Source organism: Lepidothrix coronata, unplaced genomic scaffold (assembly GCF_001604755.1).
Source record: "Lepidothrix coronata isolate B3197 unplaced genomic scaffold, Lepidothrix_coronata-1.0 Scaffold6, whole genome shotgun sequence".
Lineage (NCBI taxonomy): Eukaryota > Metazoa > Chordata > Aves > Passeriformes > Pipridae > Lepidothrix > Lepidothrix coronata.
The window spans coordinates 5172831-5199203 of NW_016690186.1; the positions used below are offsets into that span (position 1 = coordinate 5172831).

The following is a 26373-nucleotide window of genomic DNA, read 5'->3' on the forward strand; positions in this document are numbered from 1 at the left end:
CCAGGGGATCTTTGTTGTATTAGGAATTTAATGAATTTTCATTTGGTACTACTGTTGTAAGATAAAACCATGAAACTTGTCAAACTGGAGGTTTTGGTGAGAAATAGCATGCCCTATTTCAATCTGGGCACAGTGGGAACAATTTGATCTTGTATTACGTAAAATACAGAAATAATTCCGCATGGTAATAGACATAAAGTTACGCTTTTAATCTGAGCTGCGTCCCCAGCAAACTTGTGCCAGAAATGAAGTGAATTCTACCATCCCTTTCATACTTCTTGGCACGTGTTACTCCGTCCTGTGCTGGAGGAATTCTTGTGGTTCTAGGCTGCTTAGCCAAAAATTGCTGAAATGCTGAATCGACAGATTACTATTTTGTGCAATGCAAATCTGGAGTGATAAGGTTTTACAGAGTCAGTCACAGGCTGTGAGTGTTACAGGAGATGACTGATAATATAGCAAGATCTTGTGCTTTTTCTCATCTCAAGCATCTGTCTCCTCAAAAATAGTAGAAATCATACTAAATGGGGTATTCTTGAATTGTGTACTTGTCCTGACCAAAACTTTATTCTAAAAACATTTTAGAAGGACTGGTTATTCTGATAGAGCAGTTTTCTGAACTTGTTTCCTTGTCTGAAGTTGTATACTGAACTTTTCTATACTCCAAAAGAGGAAAAATAATCATAACTTTAAAATACAAAATTGCTTATGACAGAAACTCATTTAATGTCTTTATCTGAAAATATATTATTTCAATCCTGTCTAAACATCAAGTAATGGAATAATGAGTTAACTAGCAATAAATACCTAAATGTTTGTAGCAAAAGCAATACCAATTGTTGTCTAAATTGTAAACAAAATGTCTGTTTCTTTACTCTTGTGGTTGGTGTAATTTTAATTGATTATTGCTGCCTTATTAGAAAAGTGTCTAGCAAATTACATAAAAAGTCCATCCATACAATGGTTTAAGACAGGTATTATTCTCCTGATATTCGGCATGCATGAAAAGCTCTGCCCTCTGCAGGAGTTGGTTACAGCTTCAAGTTTGGAAGTTTGGAGGTAATTGCTCTTTTTCACTCAGCTTGGCTTGATACTAATTAGTAAAAAAAAATCCTCTGAAGTCCCCTTAATTTAAAAATGGTTTCCTAAAATTTAAAAGCTGATGAGTTTCTGAAAGGATTCACTTATACTGGAAAGACTGTTTCTACAGTGAAACAAGTGGGACTAGCCATGTAGGGTCATGAAAAACTTAGCATGAAAGATGAGGGGAAAAAAAGTAAAATGATTGTTTTGATTTCAAAATAATAAAGCATTACCCTTCTACTTAAAAAAGGAAATTGAACTAGTTTCTCCGTTGCATTTTTATGACAAGAAATTTTTCCTAAATGAAAGGGAATTTCTCTAGTTTTCCCAGAGACTTTCAAAAATTCCACTCAAAATAATTTAACCTGTTCATCTCATTTTTTTTACAGTCATAAATGAGATAGGGAGTATCTTGTAAAAAAATCAAAAGTAAAATCATAAAGACTGTCAGTGATGCCCCAAAACATTGGTAGTTTCTGGGAAAAGCACCACAGACAGGTTATAGATAAATGGCAATGACTGTAAAATGTGTCCACTACGATGGCTTTGATATAGACCATTACAGGGAGGGAAAATGAATTTATTTTTATCTCTATCGAGAACCTGATACTTGACTGGGGGTAGATTTTGCGACTCATAACATCATTTCAGTATCATTCAAAGATTCAGGTAAAAAATAGCAGCAGGAAAAATACTGTAGGGAGAACTCAGTTTTGTATTTGGAAACTTATCAATAGAAGTGTTGGAGATATATTTCTCTACCAGTGAGTCCATACACAGAAAGCCAAATAGTATTGTTTATTATCCTTCATGTCATAGGTCGTTGATAATTATTACTGACGCTTAGGATTCAATGCTTGAAGCTAACAAAGGAAATGAGCACCAATTCACTTCCAGTTTTGACTGTAACTAGTTTCTGTTCGGATGCAAAAGCTCTAGTGACTTGTGCCTCAAAACATCGGCTTTTCCCCAGTGATGATTATTTGTTCCTTGGTTAATACACTTACAAACTTTAGTCCTGGTTTTCTTTATTAAATACCTTTGGATTCCTCCTGGAGTTGCATATCTTCCTTCTGGACAGGGAAGGCCCCTAAACTATGTCTGTAAGTACAATTTCTTGATGTTTGGGAAAAGTTCTTATTGTTAGGAAGTGACACTGTTTCTTGAAACATAAACTCAACCATCCTTTGATTTCATTTTTGGGATAGGGTTTTGCCAAGCTCAGGAGCAGAATAGAGAGGTTCAAAGTAGCTGTCCTTTGACAGTCAATCACATCATGTGCTACCCCAGAAGAAATGCACAAGGTGCCAGTATAAAAATAGAAGAATCTCATGTTTGGATTCACTGACATAGTTCCTGTTCGGCAGAAATAATACTTGATACCCATGGCCTCTGTGGGTCCCACTGCATGGGTTGAATTTTGACCTGTTAACAAATTTCTTTCCTTGTGTAACACTGACACATATATGTATAGTATGTTTACTAAGATAAAAAGATAGTATAATTACTTTAAGTAGTGTGAAAAAGTCTATCAAAGTGCTAGAGTGGAAAATGCTTATGTGTTGGGGAGGAGGATAGTATATAAAAAGTTTAATGAAAGATAAAAAAAAGTCTATGGTTTTCATTATTTAAACCTGAGGATGCAATAACTACATAATGTAAAGAAGCTCAGTAATATACCAAAGCTTCCTTCTGATCTAAAATTAAGTTTTCCCTGCACTGACTAAACCACAAAAATCAACATTTTTATTATTCCTCAGCTGTGAAGTGTAAGTAGAACTGCCTTAGTGAAAAGCAATCACCTGCAGTGAGACTGCCTGAAGGAGAATGGAATCGTGGTACAACGACAGCCACAGTCAGAATAATGGGGACAGAATTTTTAATTTTAAAGATCATCTTCTAATTCAGTATCTACTGTGAAATAGAGCTATCTACACCAAAGTGTTACCTAACCCAGGTGTATCAAAAGTCAGGTCTCTGAACTGCAGTGGATGCGGGAGAGACTCCTGGATGTTTTTTCACTTAATACACTCTTATTCCAGTGAGATAAGGGATTATTTCTGAGTATACTAAAATATAAAGATGTTTGCAGTAATAGAAATACACTGAAGGAAATTCAGCCTTTCTTCATATGCGCATTGCCATTATTTCAGTCCCTTGAAATCTTAATGTTTGCTGTCTTTTCAAAATTACCCTTGATTAATGTCATGGAAAAAATTATTTCTATAGAGCAAAAGCTAAACTGGAACAGAAGATAATAATTTTCTCAACACTTCTGTTTTTAAAACCATGAATACTGATTAAACACAGTCTAGGACTGAGTGATTTCCTGATCCTATTTAACTCAAGATTTATTTACTGTGCATTTCTATCAGTTTACAGGAGTAAATCATTAATTTGTAAAATGTCACTTGGCTAATGAGTTCTGCTAATTGCTTTAGTGGTAGCTGAAGAAGTGAAAAATTAACAGTTTAAAAACTGTTGCTTACAGACTGTAGCAGTGAATAAATCAATTCAGCTGATGCTTGCAAGTGTTATTCCTTTGGGTTTTCCTTTCTGTAAGTTAGAACAGATATGGTGTTCTCCTCCCGATAATTGTGGATCATTCCTTACCCTGTTTCCTCCAGGGTGATGAAAATTCTGCTAAAAAAAAAGAGAAAAAGGATGTAACTGTAGATTTTTACTTACTGACGGAAATAACTTAGTGATCACCTTCAAACAGCTGCCTCGTGATCCCCAGGTGTTTTGAAGCCCAAGGATGAAAGAGTTATTTCTGTATGTTGAGGATTTTGCAGAGAAAGTAACAACCACTTCTGACCAAGAAAATAAATATTTCTTGAAACTCACAGGCAAAATATTTCTTCCTATCCATTTGAAGGCACCACCAGCAACATAACCAGCTTTCCCCCCTCCCCCGCCCCCACTGCAGATGCTGTTGTTGGGGACATGACAGAGGGAGAGACAAAAATGTGCTTGGGACGTGGGCTCCACTTCTTGTAGTTGCTGATGCCAGGGTTGCATTGGTGGCATATTGTATTAGTTGCAGCTAAAGCCTGAGCTCTTGGATTCAGGAGATGCTTTGAAAATACCAGCTTTTTGTAGTATGCACTGCTGGCTCTCACTGTGTCGGGGAAATACTTGAAAATGTGATTTGGTTGTACCAAAAGTTCTGCAGCCATAAAACAAGTTTAAAAACAAACAAATAAATGAACCCTACAAAAATCCCTTCCTGTTGTAGTGCCATGGGCAACTGAAGGGAGCTGCTGGAGAGAGGAAAGGGCAGTGGCAGCTCAGAGCACTTCTGGCTCTGCTTGGAAGAAGCAGTGGGAGGCCTGTGAGGGAAAACTAACCCCAAAAGTTTTCCTGCTGTGACAGAACTGATTGAACACATCAGTCAAGTTAAGGGGACAAGGCTCAGGAATCACAGCTAATACTCTTTTTCATTTTAACATCTGTCCTCAAGGATCACAGTTTTCATTCTCTAGACCACAGAGGGGAGATGTCACTGCCTTAGATGTTCATGTTCTGTTTCTGGCTGCTTTTCAAATCCACTCTCTTCATCTGTAGGCCACATGAGCCCTAAGCATTCTGAGTTAATTGTATCCTCAGCTGCAATAAAAATATTATTAAATTTAATTATTCTGTTATAGATGCAAATTAGAGCAGAATCTTTCTTTAACTTATTGAAAGGCCACTTAGAAATTTATGTATTTTTTAGAGTAATATTTAGAACTTTTTCAATAACAGAGCTGTAAAAGATTACAAGGAGATAGGCAATACTTTATTTTTGCTTGTCACCACATTTTTTGCTACTAGCTAAGACTTTTTTTTCTCTGCAAGCTAGAGTTCAGAAAACATGAGTGGGTGTTGAACATACTCCTCAGAAAAGTTTTCTTCTGTCCAAAGCAATACTGTAACTTTGTTCAGTATGTTATGAAACTTCCTACAGGCTAGACTTTTTCTGAAGACTTGCTAGGTATTTTTAGCATTATACAATATAATTTCTGAGTGCTCAGAACTTGACATTGATGAAGGTTGCCATGAAAATACTTTTCTTAGCATTGAGAAATTGCAATTAAAAATGGGATGTTTAAACCCCTTTCAGTGAAGGTCTTTCCATGGTGGTATGCCTTTGTTACACGAGACAAACAAGAATTGGGATGACAGCGGAATGGCAGATATGTAGTGGAAACCTTCACTGTGCTGCCATTTTCTTCCTCACTTTGGGTGCTAGGTATTGGTGGAAATGAGGAACAGTTCAGTTGTGAAAGAACAGCTTTGTTGCATTTTTTCTTTTCCTTTTTTTTTCCTTTTTTTTTTTCCTGAATGACATCTTTACAGTGAAAACTTGTAATTTTAAGTGTATAGGTTTAAAAATTTGTGTGATTTATGCTCTGCCTGAGCTGTCAGTGTGCTGTAACTCAGTGTGAGTGAGGGCAGGTACCAGCCTTGTGGAAGCCCTGCAGTGCCAGGCAGCTCTAGGAGTATGGAAACAAGAGCTCAAGGACCTGTTCTTCCGTTGATCACATGAAACAATCCCAACTGCGGGATCAATACACCTGCAGATGAGACAGCAGTCCAGATACTCCTGGTTGTTAAAAGCAGATTCCTACTAAAAGATTCCTACACTGTTTGGTGGTAAATGAAAAGGGGACTGTTCTCTCCACATCCTTATTTAGTGCAGTTTACCAAATACCAAATAGAATTGTCTGCTTCAAGTGTAGTTGGTCCTGCTCATATGAATGCCCTGCATCAAGTAGCTTAGTAAAAATCCTGTATGCTGCTGTAGACTGTTAAGTTTGTTAAATAGGCAATTATTCTTGTCAGAGGTGTTTAGTCAGGTGTGGCCACTTATACATTATACAGTCAGGTATGGTGTTACTTATACAGTAGCTGTATGATGGATGCATTGATCAATGTAGCATTTCTAAAGTCACAGAAAAGAGAAATAACAGCGCTGACAGCACCTCAGTAGGCACTGGCTCCTGACTGAGGAGAAAAGAAGACGATATCTTAATTTAAAAATCCTGCTTTTACACATTAATAGTACAAAATCAACTGTTTGACACACTACTGTGGTTTGACATTGGACTCCACTGATTAATAGGGTGTCTGTGTCTATGAAGGTAGTTGAAGTTTTCCATATTTCTTCAGGAGCAAGGATGAAAATCCCCAAGTCCATATTCTAATTCTAAATCCAAAACACAGCACTGGACCAGCTAATAAGACAAAATGTCCCAGCTGAAAGCAGGACAGTCGTTAGGTAGTTAAAAAGGGTCTGAGGGGGAAAACAACCCAAATAAATACCTAATCCCAACTAAATTTATTCAGTCCTGATACTGGATCTAAGACAAAATGATAGGGTAAATGAGCACACTGAGCAGTTGTTGCACCTGTAGTCTTAGGAAGAGAAAAGGATGGAAAATGTTATATGAAAAGTTGTATATGTTTACTAATAGAAATTTCCTGTTCTCAGCTCATGATAAGAATGTAAGAAGGAAAGATATAACCATTATTCCTCAACCTGGATGGGAAAAGGAGATAAGCATAAAAGCCTTGGCCTCCCTCTCCCTCAGATTACTGTAGAAATACCCAAAAAGACCAGTAGGGGCAGAAAGGCTCTCGTGGCCATTTTTGGCAAAACCAGAGGAAAATGCTGATACAGATTTTCGGAAGCTAATCCACTTGTATATATTTGGCTTGTGTCCTATAATAGAGAGCTTTTCTCGTTTTTTTTGTGAGATTAAATCTGTATTATCCTTTATGCTGCTTTAAAGAATATTAGGCTGGTGGTCAGAAGGCTGTGATGGATAATCACAAAACTCTCTAAAATCGCTCCTCATGAAAACTGTCTTCTACAAAACCAAAATGAAACTGGCAAAAGAAACCTAAAAATTACTGAAGGAGAAGCCCACAGGAGGTAAAGATAAGAAAAGAAAAGTCAAGGTTTATTAGAAGAGAGAGAAATTAGGGATAGTTTTGATTACTTAGATGAGGAACTAGAGCTGGTGAAAGCAGCTGCCACAGAGAAAATGGTCAAGTTGAGCGTATGGATAAAATTCTAGGGTGGGATCTGAATTTAATTCCAATTTCACCAGAGGTATCCTTTGGGCAGGTGCTGTCCCACAACCTCTAAGTTAGTAAAGCATGTAAACCACCTGGAAGTTAATGATTAAGACATCATGAGGCTATAGAACCTGCATGTCTTTCACTTCCCACCTTTTAAAAATAGTGGAGTGCACTCCTATTTCATAAACATAAGTAGACTAAAAAGTAATCAGATTTGGTTGTAAGATTTTGTGTTGGCTTATTTCATCTAGAAGGGAATCGACACTACCAGTGAATAAAAGGATCTTCGCTCTCATGGATTTTAAAAGCCAATAGTCAAGCACTCATGAGAGATAAGCAATGGCTTTGTGTGTGGATATCTTCCTACAGAAAAAGCTAAAAAATCTTAATTAAAAAGGGAAAGACAAGTTTATAAATACACCTGGACTGACAAGTATGAGGCCAAAGTTACACTCAATTTCATGAAAATGCCAGACACACAACTCCTGGGTAGTTAACAGTGCTGGGTCTGTGATAAATTAATGGTTTGCAAAGTAGAAATAGGATGATAATTAATATTACAAAGTCTGTAAGGAATATATATATTTTGCATTTCTCAAAGCAAAGCACTAGATTGTACACTAAATTTTATGTTTAAATAGCAATGGTAATTTTAAATCATCTGAAAAAGACAAGGACCAGGAAAGTGTGAATGCTGGCCATTGTGTCTACTTTGGCTTTTCCTTCAGGTTGTCATATGGTGAAAGGATAATGTCACTTTTCAGAGTGATGTATACTAACTTTTTCCTACAAAGAGAAGCAAGATTTGTTGTGTGAGAGAGGGAAATGTGGCAATTGTGTACAACCACTTGCACATTTGGGCAGGCTTTTCCAGATCTCTAAGATCAGAGACAGGGAGTCAGTTCAAAGTGTGTAACCAAGACCAGAGGATTTCAAAGCCTTTGACTGCCACACATAGGGTACACATGGCCTCAGCCAGGTTTAGGATGCCTCAAGGATGTATTTTTCCTTTAGGTTAGGGAATTGCAAATTACTCATGCTGGGAGAGAAACCAGCCTGCAAGACAGAATATGGAAGGAAATCACTTTTTAAAGGAGAATTAGCTGAAGTGGCTATATCTGTTGAGGAGACAAAACTCAAAGTTAAACTATTCCCTTTTTGCTTCACCATCCTCTTCTTCCCCCAAAACTGAAGAAGTAATTCTTCAAGGAATAGATCTCACAGAATCGCAGGATATTCTGAGTTGGAAAGGACCCACAAGGATCACCAAAGTCCAACTCCTGACCCTGCACAGGACAGCCCGAAGAATCACACCATGAGCCTGAGAGCACTGTATGAAAATACCTGGAAAGAGATCCAATCCATGTGGCATTAATTTTGCCAAAAATGGTTTAATGTAGATCTGTGTCAGGTTCCTTTAGTGCCCTGCATGTTTCTCTATGGCACCATACCTACAATCACTGAAATCCCAAAAGCCTGTTAGAGCTCCAGAAACTCCTGCTTATGATAAAAACCTTAAAGCAGCTTTCCAAGCATCCTGCAAGAACTCAGGGCTTACAAAAATATCATATGAGGCGTAAGAAATATTTCCTTAAGCCACAGAGAATTAGATTCCTTATAGTGAGGAGTCTTCAGGCAGCAAATGACTAAGCCTGATACCATGAAGATTTGGGAGCTCTGTTACTGCTGCCCTGCAGGAAGGTCATGGAAGGAGTTTTTTATAGTTTTCTCCTGTGACTTGATGTAAGTTCTATGTCAAGGTACTACAGCCAATAAAAATATTTACAAATGAATATGAGGAAAAAGGCTGAAGAGGTGTATAATCTTCACACTTGGCTTTAGAGTACAAAAAGGTGCCAATGGGAAAAAAAATGCAAAATATTTCAGGGGGGCAAGACAGTAGAGAAAGGACAGCTAAGAGAAACAGTAGAGGGCAATGAAAAATGCTGAAATGATGCAGTGAGATGAAAGGATTGTACCCGTCCTTTTAAGAAGCTGGACAAAGTAAATGAGACAACAGAAAACTTTGAAAATTTAAGTAGCAAACTTGAGGGAAGAAATTGAATGTCTTAAGTCTTTGGTGTAAAGCAAAGTCAGTTGAGGGGCTGATGGACTTGGTGTGAGAGCAGTTGTGACTCAGCTACAGATGGGGAAGGATCTTTCCTGGTCAACAATGACTGATGTGAAAGCTTGTACAAAGAACACCTTTTCAAAGAAAATCAGCTAAAAGCTCCAAAGAAATGAGAAAAAATTAGAAGCTCTATGGTGAAAAATTACTTAGCAGGACAGGAAAAGATGATTTAAAAGAGACTTTGCTGGGTTTGAACTAATGAGTCTTTGCTGTAAGTTTTTGAGTTGGGTTTAGAGCACCATGTTGATATGGACAGTGGCCTTAGTAAGTTTTAACTGTCTAAAATCAACCTGCAGTTTGATGTAAAGAAAGAAGAAAGCTGTGTCAGGTACTGCTGCCAGCCTGGTGATAGCAGTGCATGGGTGGCAGGTGAGACCTCGCTTTTTGTGATTAAATTTACATCCTTTTCTCTGTGGAAGAGGATGCAGTGGTGATATGAAGGAGGTAGATGTGACCCTAGACTGTGACAGACATTTCTAATAAAAAACTGCTCCTGAGCTAGCCAGTGAAGTACAAGATGGTTTCATGGGAGTGGAAGTTTGATTGGTTAACAAGAAGGACAGGATATTTCCACACCCTTCACAAATAAGTTAATTCTGGGTGGGGATGGTGAGAGAAGAAGACAAGACAAACCTTTACATTTGAAAATAGTAAGAATCAAACTGGCTATAAAGAGATGTTGTTGGTTGTCATGGTACTGAGAGACTCGTTGGTAAACTAGAACAGTAATTTGAGTGTGAAGTTAGGAGTAAATAATTAAACAAACTCATTGAAAGCTCCCTAGCTAGCTATGATACTCAAGAAAGAAATTTTGCAGTCTTGATGGTCTGTTTTCTTTAACATGTGTTCAGTGTTTAGCAGCATCAACAACAAAAATTGAAATAGATTATTATTTATTTCACTGTGCAGTTCCACAATATATTGTCACTATTTGTTGTGGTGGTCTCTGCATCCTCAAAACTACATAGCAGAATGAGAAAAGCACGGTGAAGATCAAAAGTATAGAAAAATGCCTACAAGAAGAAAGAATTTGCTTGTAACTGCACTCCCAGCCTCTTCCCAATTTCTCACTATTTTATGTTTACCATTACTTTCTGTGGGCAAAATGCTAGAAAATGAAGCTTCTAGAGAGAACCATCATTTCTGATTTGCTGGTTTAAGGTTGCGGACCACTGAGCTGTCTTCAAATGATGCCTTTCATGATTGTACCAAGGCTGTACCAGATCCCTGTTGAGAGGGGTTAGGTTTTCTTGTGGTGCTCCCCATCTCCAACACTTCAGGAGCTTCCTCAGCCCTGGCAGAACAGCAGTATGCAGAGGCAGCTAGGCTGCAGTGTGTGCACTGATGATAAATGGGATAATTTGGATGTTGGCACGCCCTTTTTAGTTTACTTGGGTAAAGAACAAGTCTGTGAAGTTAGTTTTGCCTCACCAGTACTCACAGAGCACCTCCTGAGACATAAGGGATACAGAAAGAAAAAAACAGTCCAACAAGGTCTGTGAGTTAATTTCTCATTTAGACAGGGGTTTAAAACAAAACAAAACAAAAACAACCCCAAAAAACAACCTCTTGCTGTTCAGAGAAAAAGGGCTTGTTTGATGGGGCTGTAGGCAGCTGTTCTGCCTGTTCTCTGAGCTCTGCACAGTGTTTATTTGTCACTGCTGGGACAGGATGGCAATTTGATCAGTGTGTGAGGTACTAACACACAGTTGACTTAACACCAGTGACTTCAGAGAGATTCTGGTTTTTATAAAAAGAATAAAAAACCAAGTAGAACTTTTCCCAAATTCATGCCTGGTTCTGGAGCAGCACCAGTGCGACAAGGATTTTATAGTACATAAAGCGACAGACGTTGAATGAACACTAAAATATGTCTGTCAAAAGTTCATCTGTATCAGACAGCAGCGAGGGAGGAGCAAAGGTGACTTATTTATACTTTTTTTGTGATGATATGGGAGTTGGTGTGATTGGAAATCAGGGCTACACAAATGGCAAAATCAAAGCATCATTTTCTCCTTCCTCAACTAACCCTCTGAGTGACTTTCTAAGAGTTGTGCTGGACCTTATGGTTTAGGTCAACCCTGGATGATTGCTTCAATTTTGTGAGGTCCAGTAGATTGTATCAGATAGTGATCATGTTGTGTGACCTCCTGTGGCCTCTGTGAGAGATGTCTTAAGAAGTTTCTAGATCTGGGATAACTTCTTAGTATGGAGAAGTTTGTGGGAAGATTTTCATCTTGATTTTGGGAGTGGAAATGTAGAATTAATTATTCCGCTCATAACAAATACACAACAGATTTATCTTCTCCTCCCCCCTCCCATTCTATTCTGTTCTTTTTTATCAAATTCAAGAGATCTACTTAAGAATTGTCTTCTTTTGCATGCTATTCTCCCTTTCTGTGGTGTGATGTAAACAGAACAGTTCTGCTACACTGAGGATAGTGGATTTCTCCTGTTACACTTCGCTCAGAAGTACATAGATTGTCATTCCCTTTGTACAAATTTTCTCAACATCGTGTATTTGATTCACGTGGATGCTTTCAATGTGGTTGGCAGGATAAAGAGAGGCATATTATCCAGCACTCAACGTATTAAGAAAAAAGAGTAATTCAAGTTAATTTATTGATTTGTAATATCAGAACTTTTGAATTTTGTCCTTGTTTTTTTCTTGCCTTTGTACATTCATGAGTAAGCTTCTACACAGGTGATAAAATGCTAATTAGAAGTCAATTTCTAATTAGTCGTTCCAGTAATTGTTATTTATGAAGGTGGAGAGACACGATGTTAGAGATGAGTACGATTTCAGTCCTGTGTTCCAAAAATATGGCTTTCCATAACCAGAGTGAAAAAATTAATTTCCAAGAGAATTTGCCATGAGGCTGAACAATGGTAGGACCTCAATGCATCCATGCATGCATGGATGAGTCAGCTCACTTTATGATTGTGTGCTGAAATGACAATGGAAGGGAATAAAATGAGAGTAGAAATCTATATACAGAAGTATCTATTCACATATGTGAACAACTGATTGTGGTCTAATACATTTTTCCAGTAATTAGTATTAAGATTTCCAAAGTCTTCACAAACATGGCCATGGCAAAAAAACCCCCAAACAAATCCCATGTTTGTTTGGAAAAGGCCTCTATGTGCTCCTTATTTCAGGAATCTTTCATGCACTGCGCAATCATCAAAGTTGCTGTGTGTAATTTCTGTTGACTTAATTTTTTTTGTCAGAGTTACTGAGGAGTAAACCTTTTCTAAGAAAGGGAAGATTTCAGAGATTTTTTTTAATCCAGGGTATAGTAGTTTGTCCTTATGTCATTTAATGGAGAGAGGTGATTAAAAAGAGTGCAGAACTCATTTAAAAAAGCTGTATATAGAACTAAATAGAATGCTTCTTTGGTACAAAAATGTAACTATTACTGAAACTACATTTGGAAATTTCTCTGCTTCTGGTCCCTCTTTGTCATATGCTGATGTCACTAATCTGATTTGAAATGAAATAATAAGTACTAGTATCAAAAATACTTTGCAATAAATGTTGAATTATTAGACTGTGTTCATTTACTTGTTTTACCTCATCCTGCTGCTCCATCAGCCACATGCTTTTCCTTTTAGGCTATTTTCTACTGAAGATTTTAAGCTAATAAATACAGTGTAGGGAAAGAGCAAAACATGGAATACTTAGGGTAAATGTTGTGTGGGGAGGATAGAAGAACTGAAATCAATAGAAGTCTATCTGAAATTAGAAAATGAGAGATTTATGACATATGTTCACAATAATGATAGTTTATTAAGAGTGTGACTTTTATACCTTTTTATTAAAACTTATACCTTCAGTTTAGATGCTCAGGCCTGAGTTGTTACCTGGTTTATGGTAATTAATACACTCTCAAAAGTTTAAGAATTAATTTTTTTTTAATTTGATTTTTCAAAATTTGTATTTAAATGCATTTCTCGTGTGTTGGTGAGTTTCTCTTGCTGTTGAGGGAAGGAAGTGTTGTACAGGTAAACACTGGTGAAGTATTTTTCAAAAATATCATTATGTAGTTCATCAGCCCAGAAAAAAAAAAATCCAGTGAAACCTGCTGTTGTTGGCCAGCACAGCATGCTAGAATGTTGAGTGGTTTTGAAATATCAGTATGCAGTTCTTGTCTATTCCAGTTCCTCTTTGAAGACAAAAGTAAATTTTTAGGTAAAAATTTACTGTAAAAGAATAGGAAAAAATATTTACAATGCTCAGAAAAATGTGGATTTCCCAAAACTGCGAATAAGAACAATTGCAACTGACACTCAGGTGATTCTCAAAATGTTGTTTAATAGAGGCTTTCCCCCCCCTTTTTTATTAACAAAGATGGGGGCATTTTTGCTTGATCTTTACACTTCCTATATCTGTTTTTATTTTCTTATTTTGATAACACACAGAAGGCTAAAGCAGTTATTCTTATGCTGTCTTTACACAAATTCTGGTGCTGGAAATATGTCAGAGAGGAGATGAGTAAAGTGGCCTCTAGGGACTATAGTTACTATTACAGAAAGAATGAAATAAGGTATGACAACCTTGAAGTGATTTTCATTTACAGTGGCAGGGGAAAACTGTGGTATTACTGGAACAGGGATAAAGTAGATGAGACAAGCAAGAGCTACATTGTCAGTGGTGCAAAACCCCAGCATCTTGGTGTGTCTGACTGAGAGCTTTTTTAGCTTCTCAAAAAAGAGGGGGCCACTCTTATCACAGACAAATTAAGAGTAGGGTTGGATGGTTTTTGGATGAGGGACACTGCATATACTAAGAATATCAGCCTGTTTTTATCATGTCTGAATGACCCTTGAAGCATGGAATTTGTGGCTTAAATGCTCCAGTGTGAGTCCAGCCAGTACTGGGCACTTGGAATAAAATTCTTTTCTCAGCATGGGAATTTAATTCCCCAAAATTCATTCCAAGGACAAGGATAAAACCCAAGAAAGTCAATCTCTGACAAGTAAGCAGACAGCTTTAGAAAACCAGAACTCAAGTGGCTTTTCAGTACTCATGATGAGCTGAAGAACTGCATGTTCTAGAGTAGAATGTCCTTCCTTTAGCAAATATAAAAGTTTGATTTTGATAGGAGAGAGCACTGAAAACGGACTACTAGCATCTGAAAGGAGCTCAGCCTTTCCTTGTCCATACCTTGCCTCAGGGCAAAAGCAGGTGAATGTCCTGTCACTGTCTTTGTTAGTCTCTTGAGGACAGTCACGCGCTGCAGCACCGGCCACCAGGAAAGTGGGAGAGCTGAGGATTTTGATGTGAAGTCTTGCTGTTTAGTTAGAAAAAAGTGACAGACCACAGAGAGAATAAGCAGCTTATAGGAAGCTGTAGGGAAGATGGACAAACTGAATTTAGATACTGTCTATTACAGTGAAAGAAAGAAATGCTTAAATGAATTAGATAAATGCTATTTAATGTGGATATACATCATCAAGCTAAAATGGAGTGGATTTAAGTGCTATGTGAACTGGGAGCTTTAGCTGCTTCTTAAGGTGAATTAATTTCTCCAGGTGCCTTTTCTTTCACATTTCCTATTTCCTTCAAGTCAAACGTGTAAAGCTGTGCTGCTACTTCATTATGAGCTGCTCTCGATGGAGCAAGAGCCTGTTGCTGTTCATAGTGTTTAAGCAGGAGACAGGAGCTTGACCTTTGCAACAAGAAACTCGATGGAAGTAAAGAGGAAGCGAGAAATTACCACCAGTGCAAATGTGTTTACAGTTATCTGAGACAAAGGTCTGTGAATGTAACTGGAGGATTTTGCTGAGCTTCCATCATCCTATGTTTGTGGTAATTTCCATTTGCCAACAACAGTTCCAGATAATCTCTCTAATACCAGTTAAGACAATACAGCAACAGCATCTGTGAGAGGAGAAAAAACAAACAAAAGGATTAGCCTTTTCTACATTTATTTATTTATGACTATGGTAGAAGACAGCTCCACCTGAGGTGGTTGCCCTTAAATTGTGTGATGTGTTAAACCTTGTGTGTGAGAGCATTTACGTATCTGGGTGTGGCTCTAGCAGGTGTATTGCTTAATGGACTGCTGGTGTTAATTATTGTTTGTGTCTATTTGAGGTTACTACCCGTTTGATTTCTGCAGGGCTGAGATTTTATTCCAAATATTCACTTCTTGCTGCATTTATCCATTGTGAGTAGTACTAGTCAAGTGATGGTAAAATGCTTCATTTGTTTTTCCTTTTCCTTTTCCCATGTTGCTTTCTGTATCAAAATACTCCTAAATATTTTGACTAAAGGAGCTGATGCTTTCAGAATGTGGCATGGGGCTTGTGATAACTGCTACTGCAAATCATGCAGGTGTATGGAAAGAAAGGGAGGAAGTGTAGTCATTCAGATGATACTTTTGCTCCTCTGGAGAACCTTTACAAGTGAATGTGTCCATTTTGATTAAAACTAGTTTTAAAAACACATATTAAAGTAGCAGAAATAATAATAAGCAATATTAATTTATGACCTAGGCCTACTGCTCTCAAGGATTTTGATTTTTCTTTTCAGAATGATTATGATTATCATTATACTGCTTTGTTTTATGAAAATGGCTTAAAAGTGAATCATGAAAATAAAGCAGAACATAGTTACTTTACTGTATGTATGCTTTTCAAATGAGAAAGTCTTTTGTAGTTATAAATTGACCAACACATAATTTAATTATACAGTTTTATTGAATTTTTAAGACTACACCTCTAGCTGTATTTCTACAATTTAGTATTACATTTAAGAAAGAAGGCTAAGAATTAATTTTCTTGGTTACTTGCCAGGTGGCTATATGGGAAACAGATTTGCTTGTTCTATGCATTTTGTGGGGTGCTGTTTGGGATCTGCAGTCTCTCAACACTGACATTACTGAGCATGTTATGCTGCCTCAAAATTAGTTTTCCAGCTTATGGTAAGCTTATGTTTCTGTCTTAGGTTTCTCAATTTTCGTATGAACATAGACCACCACTTTTGGGCTGCATATCCTAGAGAGTATTTTTGTAGAAGAGATCTTTTGCATCCAGTCAAACAATTCTTGTTTCTGTGATCATTAATAACTAACTATAGGACTAGATGTATGCAGCTGATTACTTGTAAGATCTTTTAACTCAAGGTTATAATTGGCAAACATTGGAATAGGAGTTCTGATATAAAAGCAAGGCTAGCTTGAATAAAATAATTTTTCTTTCAGAGTTTATTGGTACATTTTGATAGAGATTTTTTCATAGAGATTTATGTTGTGCTAAGTTTCCTAGATGCATCAGAGAATTCAGCTACCTAATTTTTTTCCAAATTGTTGCAAACCATGCTCTATTCCTACAAACCTTCAGTCTGTTGTAATATTTTGAATGCCTGTTAAAAGTTATCCCTCTTACTTACCCAGCTCAGCTGCCCACATTTGGGAAACTGCATTCAAACACGTCAGCCGTGCTAATCTTCGCTGATTGCTTTGTGTCTTCCAGCGAACAGGTTCAAGAAGGAACATGGTCAAATCTTGGACTCATGCAGCAGTTTTTGCATGTTCTCCCCTGGCTCACTGTGGAGAATATGAAGTGGAGCCCTGTGGCACAGCCTGCTGCATTGACTGGCATTCCACCAACACAAATGCCAAGGCCACTTCTTACACCATAGTCCTCTTTGCTTTTTGTTTTGTTCTCCCTTGTGGAGTAATTGTCACTCCATTCCCTTATTCTGGTAACTGTGAAAGAATCCAGGAAAGCAGTGGAACAGTACGTCTCAGGTCCTACCAGGATGAGCAATGCACAAACCATTACTGTCAAGGTATTTGAAAGTTAGTTTTTGGCAAGACCTTTTTGGCACAGCTGGGCAGCACCATTTAAGGATCAAGAAAGTTCTTAAGAAGGGAATAAAGATTGAAAAAAAAAAAAATTGATCCTTACTGCATTTTCATTTCAGACAAAAATGTTGTCCTGCCTAGCCACTTGAACAGGCTCCCCAGGGAAGTCATCACAGGAAGAAGCCTGACAGAGTTCAAGAAGTGTTTGGGTAATACTCTCAAGCACGTGGTGTGACTCTTGGGGATGGTCCTGTGCAGGGTCAGGGGTTGGACTCAATGATCCTTATGGGTCCCTTCCAACTTGGCATATTCTGTGATTATGTAGATTCTTCATATGGCAGTGAGTTTCTAAACATACAAATAATAGCTCTGTTGTTTCTGGAGGGTGATATTAAGCTCACAGAGCTTCATTACTTATGAAAATTACGAATACAAACTTTTAATCAAAAAGAAGGTTAAAAATTGGAGCACTGTGCAGAATTGATTTTGGGTCTCATGCATTTGAACCATTGCTTATGAAAGCCAATCTGGTTTTGAGTGAGTGAATTCTGTTTGCCCAGTTACAGACATCCAAGAAGATCCATGTCTAAGCTTTATATCATTAAAGATTTTATATAGTATAGTAGAGATCAAATTCCTGTAGTGTACAGGTGAATAAAGGACAAAAGTCACTAAAAATGTATCTCTGTAAATTCTTTTTGAACCAAAACCTCTGAAGGTTTTCACTAGCTTATACACTCAAATTAAACTCGTGGTTGCAGTATTTGTTGTGGAAATTGTTTCCTGCTGCAAAACCATGTCCTTTCAAGGAGAAGATCAGCATTTATTTTTTTAATATACAAAAAAAAAAAAAAAGAAGAGGAACTTTGCAGCTGAAATTAGGTGTGCTTCACCCTTTAGATAATGTACCTCTTGAAAGATATGGATTTTACCTCTTGACTCTCTTAACTATCTCCACTGAGAAAGTCTTTGGTTGGTTGGTTGGTTGGTTTTTTTCCTCAATTTCAGTGAATCCTTCTCTCATTTTTCTAGTTTGGTGCATCCGTCTAAATATCTTCCTCACCACCTTTCAGATTTCCACTTAGGTTCATCTTTGGTCCTTATCTTCTCTCTCTGTTTAGGCATATGGACACTCTCATTTGCTAATACAGTTGGATATCTCGCAGATCTGCTTCTGTATAGATTTGCTGTCTCTTTTTTGTGCTAACAAACTTGGTCTCCCTCTGACACTTCTCTTTAGATTGCCAAGTGCAGTGTAGCTACACTAGACATCATAATCTGCCCTGTCTCTCCCTTTGAGTATCTTGGTTTTGACCACCATGGGAAACACCATCCTCCTGCTTACCATACGACCTTGTAACCCAAATATCTTCCTCATTGCAAGCAGTTTAAGAACTTAAGAGTTATGTCCACGTTTTACCCACTCCTTCTCTGTAGGAGTGGGTAAAATGTTTCTCTTAGATGAAACACTTCCTAACTGAAGCTCTAAAGTATATTCCTGCCCACTCCTGGATATTCAGTAGAATTTTGTTACTTAAGTCTTTCACTTGACTACTGGATACTATACTTTAACTCTTTAATTAACTTCCAAAACTCTTCATAGCTTGTCCCAACTCGCTTCTATACCCCTGTTCAGCAAGACCAAGACTCTGGTCTTATGCTGTATGCTCATAGCACTCAGAAAAGCACATGTATGTTCAATGTTACTTGTCATTCTTGTGAGTTATTTCTAACAAAAAAATGGCAAAATGAAAACGATATCTCTTTCAAACTTCCTTTGTGATGTTAACACAGGAAGTCACACTGGTACATCCCACAGGTTGATATTGGTTGAGCTGCTGGAACATTAGGGAAACTGCTTAATATGTAGTGACAAGTATTTTTTCTTTTATTCCATTTTTTTCCCTTCAAAATTGTGTTCTTCACTGTTAAACTGTAAACTCTTTGAGTTACTTTGAAACTGCTTATCATCTGCAGAGACTCTCCCCCTGCAATAATAATAATTATACAAATAACAGGTAATTATACATGATAATCCTTTGAAGACGCTTGCTAAGAGGATGGTATAAGTCAAGTCATAAATCATAAAAGCAGAAAGGAGAAAAGAGAGTAACTTTCCTAAAACAATTCAACCGAAATATGTTAACTTTGTGGTGCACTTCTGTTGTGATTTAACTCCAGTTGGTAATCAGGCACTATGCAGCCACTCCCTCAGTGAAAACATGAAAGTAAATTCTGTGACTTGAGTTTAATAATTGAAACAAAATAAAATATAACAACAACAATAATAATAGTAATAATAGTCATAATCATCTACTACTACTAAATGTATTGAAAAGGGGAGAGAGAAAGAGGAGCATAACCCAAGAGAAACAAGTGATGTTCAACAATAATCACCACCCACTGACCAATGCCCAGCCCATCCCTGAGCAGTGACTGGTGACTCCCGACCAGCTTCCCCAATTTATACACTTGGCATGATGTTCTACGGTGTGGAATATTCCTTTGGCTGCTTTATGTCAGATGGTTGGTTGGCTTCTTGCTCTCTCCTGGCTTTTTGCGCACCTGCTCTCTGGCAGAGCCCGTGAAACTGAAAAGTCCTTGACTCAGAGCAAGCACTGCTTAGCAACAACTGAAACATCAGTGTGTTATCACCATTATTCTCCAACTAAATTCAAAGCACAGCACTGTACCAGCTACTAAGAAGAAAATTAACTCAAAACCAGTAGAAACCAGGACAACTTGGAATTATTATTTGTTGAACTGTAGTTCTTCCTGCTGGATTTCAGCTGCAACACAGCCTACCTCGTAGTACCCAACAAATCAGAGACAATTTATAGCCCATCCTTCCTCTGGTATTTTTCATTCTGCCTCTGACAGCAATCCACTGTAATGTAGGAGTCCTGATCAAGTTTGACCTGCTCTCTACAGTTCGATCCAGCTTCAGCTGAAGTGCTTGGACATTATATCAGTCATGAAAAGCTAAATGCAGAAAATTAATTGGGCAGCTAAAATGGGACTTAAACACCTACAAGTTTGACTAAGCCTAGAAATGTGATTATAGAAGCTCTTGCTTGGTGGCTGCCTGTGCTTTGAGGCTCCAAGAAAATTCTATAGGTTCCTCTGTGAACATAAAGATTTCCCAAGTTCCTGCAGTTTTCTTTAACCTGTTTTGACCTACACACTAAGTGGCTATCACTTTCCTAAAACATATTAACATAAGCACACCGTAAAACTCAATTTAAGCCCCCTTTAGTCTATTTGTTTATTAGCAATTGAATATTTTTACTTAAAAAGAACAATAAAATACAGATAATATCATAATCTACTTCCCATGTTAAAAGATGTCTGTAATATTTTTTTTTTCTGTGCTGTTTTAGAATGACAATTACAAGACTTTTAAAAAATGTAATGGGAGCTGTGTAGTGCTCTTAGTGCTATTAGTGATTGTGAATTTGCAAGGTTGGATAACTGATGATATTGCTTTTATTATTACACAGTGCCATAAAAATCAATTGTAATACATACAGAGGACACAATTACTCTCATGTGATCTCTTCACTGGTGCATGGGTTTGACAGTTTCTGGAGAAAACATGCTCTGAGCATATCGATAAGACAGACAAATATTATGAATGCAAGCAGAGATGTAGAAAATTACCTCTTCTCCAGGAGTTCCTTGGGATTAAGCTATTTCAGAAACACAACATAGTTCTCCCTAGGCATCGCAAGATGTCTTGTCAAATATTTGTCCAAATACCATCTCTGAATTGTCTGCAGTACATTCAATTTAAATCATGAGGGCTTTGGTCTAGGGGATTGTGTTCAGTTTTTGTTCTGTTGAGTATGACCTTGAACAAAACTCCTGGTATTCATCTTATATTTCTTTGTGTCTATAATCTGAGATAACTCTGAAGTACTTGATCTAAAACACTGAAGATCCATTTGGCTGAAAAGGAAAAATCTGAATAATTCATATCTATTTTCCAATATTTTTTATTGAAGGAACTGATTTTGTTAATCTTTGGAATGCAATGATTTCTGGAGAAACAACACAGACTTACACACCCTGGAGGTTAATTGGTCTTAAATTTTGTTCCTACAATGCATGGACATAGCACTTGGGATTTTTTTAATCCTCATTACATTTTTTTTGTTAAATTAATAGAAATTTTAGCATCAACATTAATGGAGGATGTCACACTGCTCTGAAAGTGGAAGTATTATACATGCACTGGTACAGGCAGTCTTGAAAGCTGTGGCTAACTGCAGATGGGAAGATCTATGAGCATAACGGGAAATATAAAGGAAATCAAACTGGATAAAGGTTACTCTTCACAGAAGACCCACGATTTAGAATACAAGATGTTAAATCTCAATAATTCTTTATAAAGGGTAAAACTACTCTTAAAGAAAAAGAAGAAAACCAGCCATTTAATACCCTTTTCTGATTTTGTCAACTTTAAACAGAGGTTTTCTTTGTAAAGCAAAGCAACATTGTGATTTGCTGTAGGCATTTCAAAGGGATTAGTTTCTAAGTGCATGTGAAGGGCAAGAATCTGCATGAACACACAAATAGTCTTAATGCTAATCTTGCACTATCAGCTTTATAATATTTATTGATTTGAGGTGGAGTCAATTAGCTTTTTGTCAAGTGTAGGAGATGACTGACAGAGAACATCTTGAACATGTCTTACTGTCAGGGCTTGCTAGGGAAGAACACATACATTTCATATGGGCAGGATATGAAATCGAGTTTCTCTTTAATACAGATGATTGCATTTATGATTGACTTTTATTTTTGAGTAGCAGAAACATTTAGAATAGTGGATCATAAAACAAGTGCTTTTAGATTCCTATTTGAGCATGGTTCAGATAAAAAAAAACTCTTCCATTATGCTTCAGAGGTAAAAACATCAAGTGATGGGAACACCAGTGCTATGTTTATGTTCTCCTACTCTTGTCTGTGATCCGAATTAGTGAGAATGCTTTGTTGCTAGCTTTCATAATTACACTGGGTGCTCCTTGATTTCTGAAAACAAAGCTATGATAGATGTTTGGGCATGGCCTAAGATACACTGGTGATATTCACAGGAAAATTTAGAAGCTCCCTCTGGCACTTTGGCAGACAGGGGTTGGTGCTGGGCACTCTGCATACAGGCTGGCTCTTGTCATTTGGGCTTTCAGGGCTTTTGCCCAGAGTGTGATGTGTATGTACCTGTGCATACTGACTCTGAACAAACCTTTGCTTTTGCAACTCATGATATATAGCAAATGTGTTGACAATGCAAGGAAGGGCAGAAAACAGCTTTGGATGCACTCTGGAGGTGTGGACTCCCACAGGGAAATTTGGCCCTAAATCTACCACTGGAATTCCTCTCCTGAGGGAACTTAGATCTTCCTCACCCATGTACTTTAGGTGGCCCTAGGGCAGGACAAGTGGAGTTTAAGTATTTAATCCATTCAGATGCATATAATGATCCCATCTACTTGGCAGCCAAGGTAGTCCATGATGCAAGGAGAATGGATTGCACTGAAGGTACATAGGTGACATAAACATTTCAAAAAAAATGCTTATGCTGCACTAGAGCATTGTTTCTACTTAGATCTACAGGCAGATTGTGTTAGTGCCTGACTATATGAGAGGGAATGCCCTTTTATGTGTACCTTTTGTAAGCTATGCATTATTGTAGAACTCAAAAAAAAAAATAAAGTTACCTACTAAAATATTTGGGGCAGTAGCAATTAGATAGCATTAAAAATATTTTACCATGTTTTAGCAAGACCGCTGAAGAAGAATTACTTTCACCTTATACAAGTCAGCACCATAAGTGGAGCAGATACAGTGAGATCTTAGTATGTACAGAAGAATAAATGCACAAAATAATGCCAGATTTTTTAAAAAAATGCTTCCAAAAGTCTGTTCCAAGGTCTTAAGAACTGATTGGAAAGTGGCCCATTGCATTGTTTTGGAGTAGACATCAATATGAATCAGGTGTGTTTTTCTTCTGAACAATAGTACTGTAATGGTATTTTACTGTTTTTACTTTTTTTTACTATATTATGTTTTCTTGAATGAAAGGAGGAGTAAAATCCCTGATATAAATTTCTCATTTCTAATTTTTTTACTTCTTCCTTCATTTTAGCAATGCATTGTCTTACTGGCTTATTATTTTGCAGAAAAAATTCCCACAAGGTACAAGTTGTAATAGTCTCTTGAGGCATAAAAAGTCATTGGAATTAATTTGCTGCTTATAAGCATTCATTTGGCCTAAGTCTTACAGAACTTGAAAACAGTTGCACTTACCCTGTCAGAAATAATTTGTAGGAAAAACTTCCTATTCTCAGCAGAAAAGTCTCACCCATAGCAATTCCTTTAGAAGTGAAAGGAAAGAAGAAACATCATTTTATTGGCTTTGTCAGAGCCTTGTCTAATTACTTTCTGAGAGCACAGTTCTCCTTTGCAGCCTCTGGGAATTTGGAATCCTTTAAGGCTCTGCTGTAATAAGCATATCACATAAATAAATTGAGAATAGTTAAGCACTTCCTGCAAATGTTCTTTTTGTTTTACAGACAAGAATTAATTTGTCTGCCAAAATAAGCAAAAAGTTCTACAGAAGACACAAATGATGGACCCTATATGAGTCACAGGAAGGACAGCATGCAGTCCTCTCAGTTTAGATTACACAATCTCAGGAAGGCATGATTCTTCTAATTCACTTATGCTTAAGCCTTCTTATTCAACATCTCTTTGCAATATATTTCTTAAGGAGCAGAAAATTTACTTTTGACTTTCTATTGTAAGCTTTCTGTATTATTAAATTATTCTTTATTGATAATTTTTTTTACCAGAAACATCCACATGCCAGCAAAGTTCTCTGTCGTATGCAGAGATACTTAAACCAAGACATGAAAGATGCTGAATACTCTGAAGCTCTGCTTCCCTGCTATTCCTAGTATTGGCTTCAGGTGTGTGGGATGGGCTGTCCCTGACAGTGTGCAGTTTTGCCTCGTCTGTGCCTACAGGCTACAATTGTTCTGCATTTCTCAAAAGACCCATAAGAACACAGGGTTTTACAAAAATTCTGTGATGTAACTCAAAAGTATCTTTCTTGCGCTCGACCAAACCCTCCCTGTTCCACATGTTCTGTACATTGCTTAGTTTTCTGATATGCTGCCAATCTTAAGCAACAATGTTAGAGTCTTCATACAGGTATATAACAATCAGCTGAAAGTGAATGTTTTTAAAAGGGTTTATTATTTAGACGGAAGATTTTCCCAAATCTTCTTTACTATAGTGAATACACTGATATACCAAACATTTATCAGTCCTAAGAGATGTCATTAAAGTGAGGGTAGAGTGTAATGAAGATGTATGACAGAACTCTCACAATATATTCTCAAAATTGTGCATATTTCTGGACAATGTAATTCTTCAGTAGATGAAATTTTTGTACATAGAGGTTGGCTGTCACAATGAAGCTACTGCATTTAGAGACTTAAAAGTTTTTCGGGCTGATTGAAGGTCTGCAGCTTGTACTAATTTAGTAATTTAGTGGAATTTGCAGCTAATTGACACACAAGTAGCTGTCAAGCCTGAAATTGTAGGCAGGTGCTAAAATAGTGACCTATGTGCTGAGTGGTAGATACTGAGGTCTGAGTGATCTAAATCATCTACATTGTTTCCATTAAACCTTGCTCAAATTACACCCTACATGACAGATATCTAGATAACTCAGTATTTCTAAATTTTATAATTAAAAAGCAAGCCCACTATATAATTATTACACTGGTAGCTAAACACGACATCTGATAGAAGCTTGTAGTTATAGCTCCATGGTTGGCTGTAACAAGGTAAGAAAGTGATCAACAGTGACTTCTAATATTTTAATATTAATAATTTTTACCTATATGAATCTTCATTTGCTATTAGCAATACTGGTGATACAATCCAGTTTTGAATCCTTAGAGTAGCCTAGCATCATGGGTATAAGGTACATACTTGTTTCCTTGCATTTTAAAGTAAATGAAATTTACTTTTTGAGGGAAAAATATCACTGCAATGCAAAAGAACTTGTATTCCTAGATACTTTAGGGTACAGACACAGGAAACAGGGAACCCAAATGTCTAGGAAGCAAAAGGCAGCAGATAAAAGGGGAGAAATCTGAGGAGCTCGAAAATATGGCAATTTCTGTTCCAACCCTTTTCTAATATGTCTGGATTGCTGGGAGGGTTCTGGGGGTTAGTTTTTGTTTGTGAGCTGCTCCTAGGTAAGTAGCATCATGCAAGAGAAGCTTTATGTCTGCATAGTTTAAGCAGGAAAATGAGTGATAAGATCATAGTTTTTCCTATAAAAAGATACCCCTGTGAAGCCTGGGTGGTGTCCCCCAGGATCCTGGACACTCCATCGGCTGGATCGATGATGGAGACAGGAATGGTGATCCTCTCTATCTCCCTCCCTATCTTTATTCTCTCTCTCTGTCTCTCTTTCACACTACCCCTTATTCAAAATCCACCACCATGTACTTAGATATGGGACTTAGAAGATATGGGACCAATCTTCATGCCATGTCTATAAGTCACTAAAACTTTTTAAGTTTTTGAGGACCCTCTGACCTTTCTTGTTTGTTTTCAACTACAGGCACCTATGAATCTCTGTGTATTCTCTTCCCCTTAAGGATGGGATGCCACAATACTCTAGAGGACGTTTCATATTCAATTACAAGATACATATGGATAATCTAAGAATTTAAGAATGCATGTACACAATGGCATATATGCTTTTGCATGTGGAAATAAGTAATTTTCTACTGAAAACATGTGGAACTCCAAAAATTAGACATTTAAAAGTTAGAAATAGAAAAATTCACATAAGATATTTCTGTTGTAATAATTTTTTGAATAAAAACCATAGTGACTAAGTGGTTCATGCTTTTCAATTAGTTTTCAAAATATAGGATTTGAAAAAATCACTTACTTTTAAGTCTGTATCTTTTCCAAGCGTTGTGCATTCTTAGTAAAGAAACTTACTGTAATCCTAAGAGGAAGCTGTGAAAGATTTCAACATGCACACAGTTCCCACTTCATTGAAACAAGTAACATGACCCTTTCTGGTAGACTGACAGCCAGGTACTGCTGCCTCTCTGAGCCTGGGTGACTGGCTGAGTGCCACTGCATCAGGATATTCTCACCAGTAGTTCAGTCACATAAACCATCATTTATTTAAATGTGACAACCAGCTGAATTCACCCTGTCTTATTCAATACATATTCC

General features: G+C 37.2%; 1 pseudogene; it reads left to right on the forward strand.

Moving 5' to 3' along the window:
* Positions 1–997: 997 nt before the first annotated feature.
* LOC108505136 overlaps positions 998–26373 on the forward strand; it is a 30446-nt pseudogene continuing 5070 nt past the window's right edge.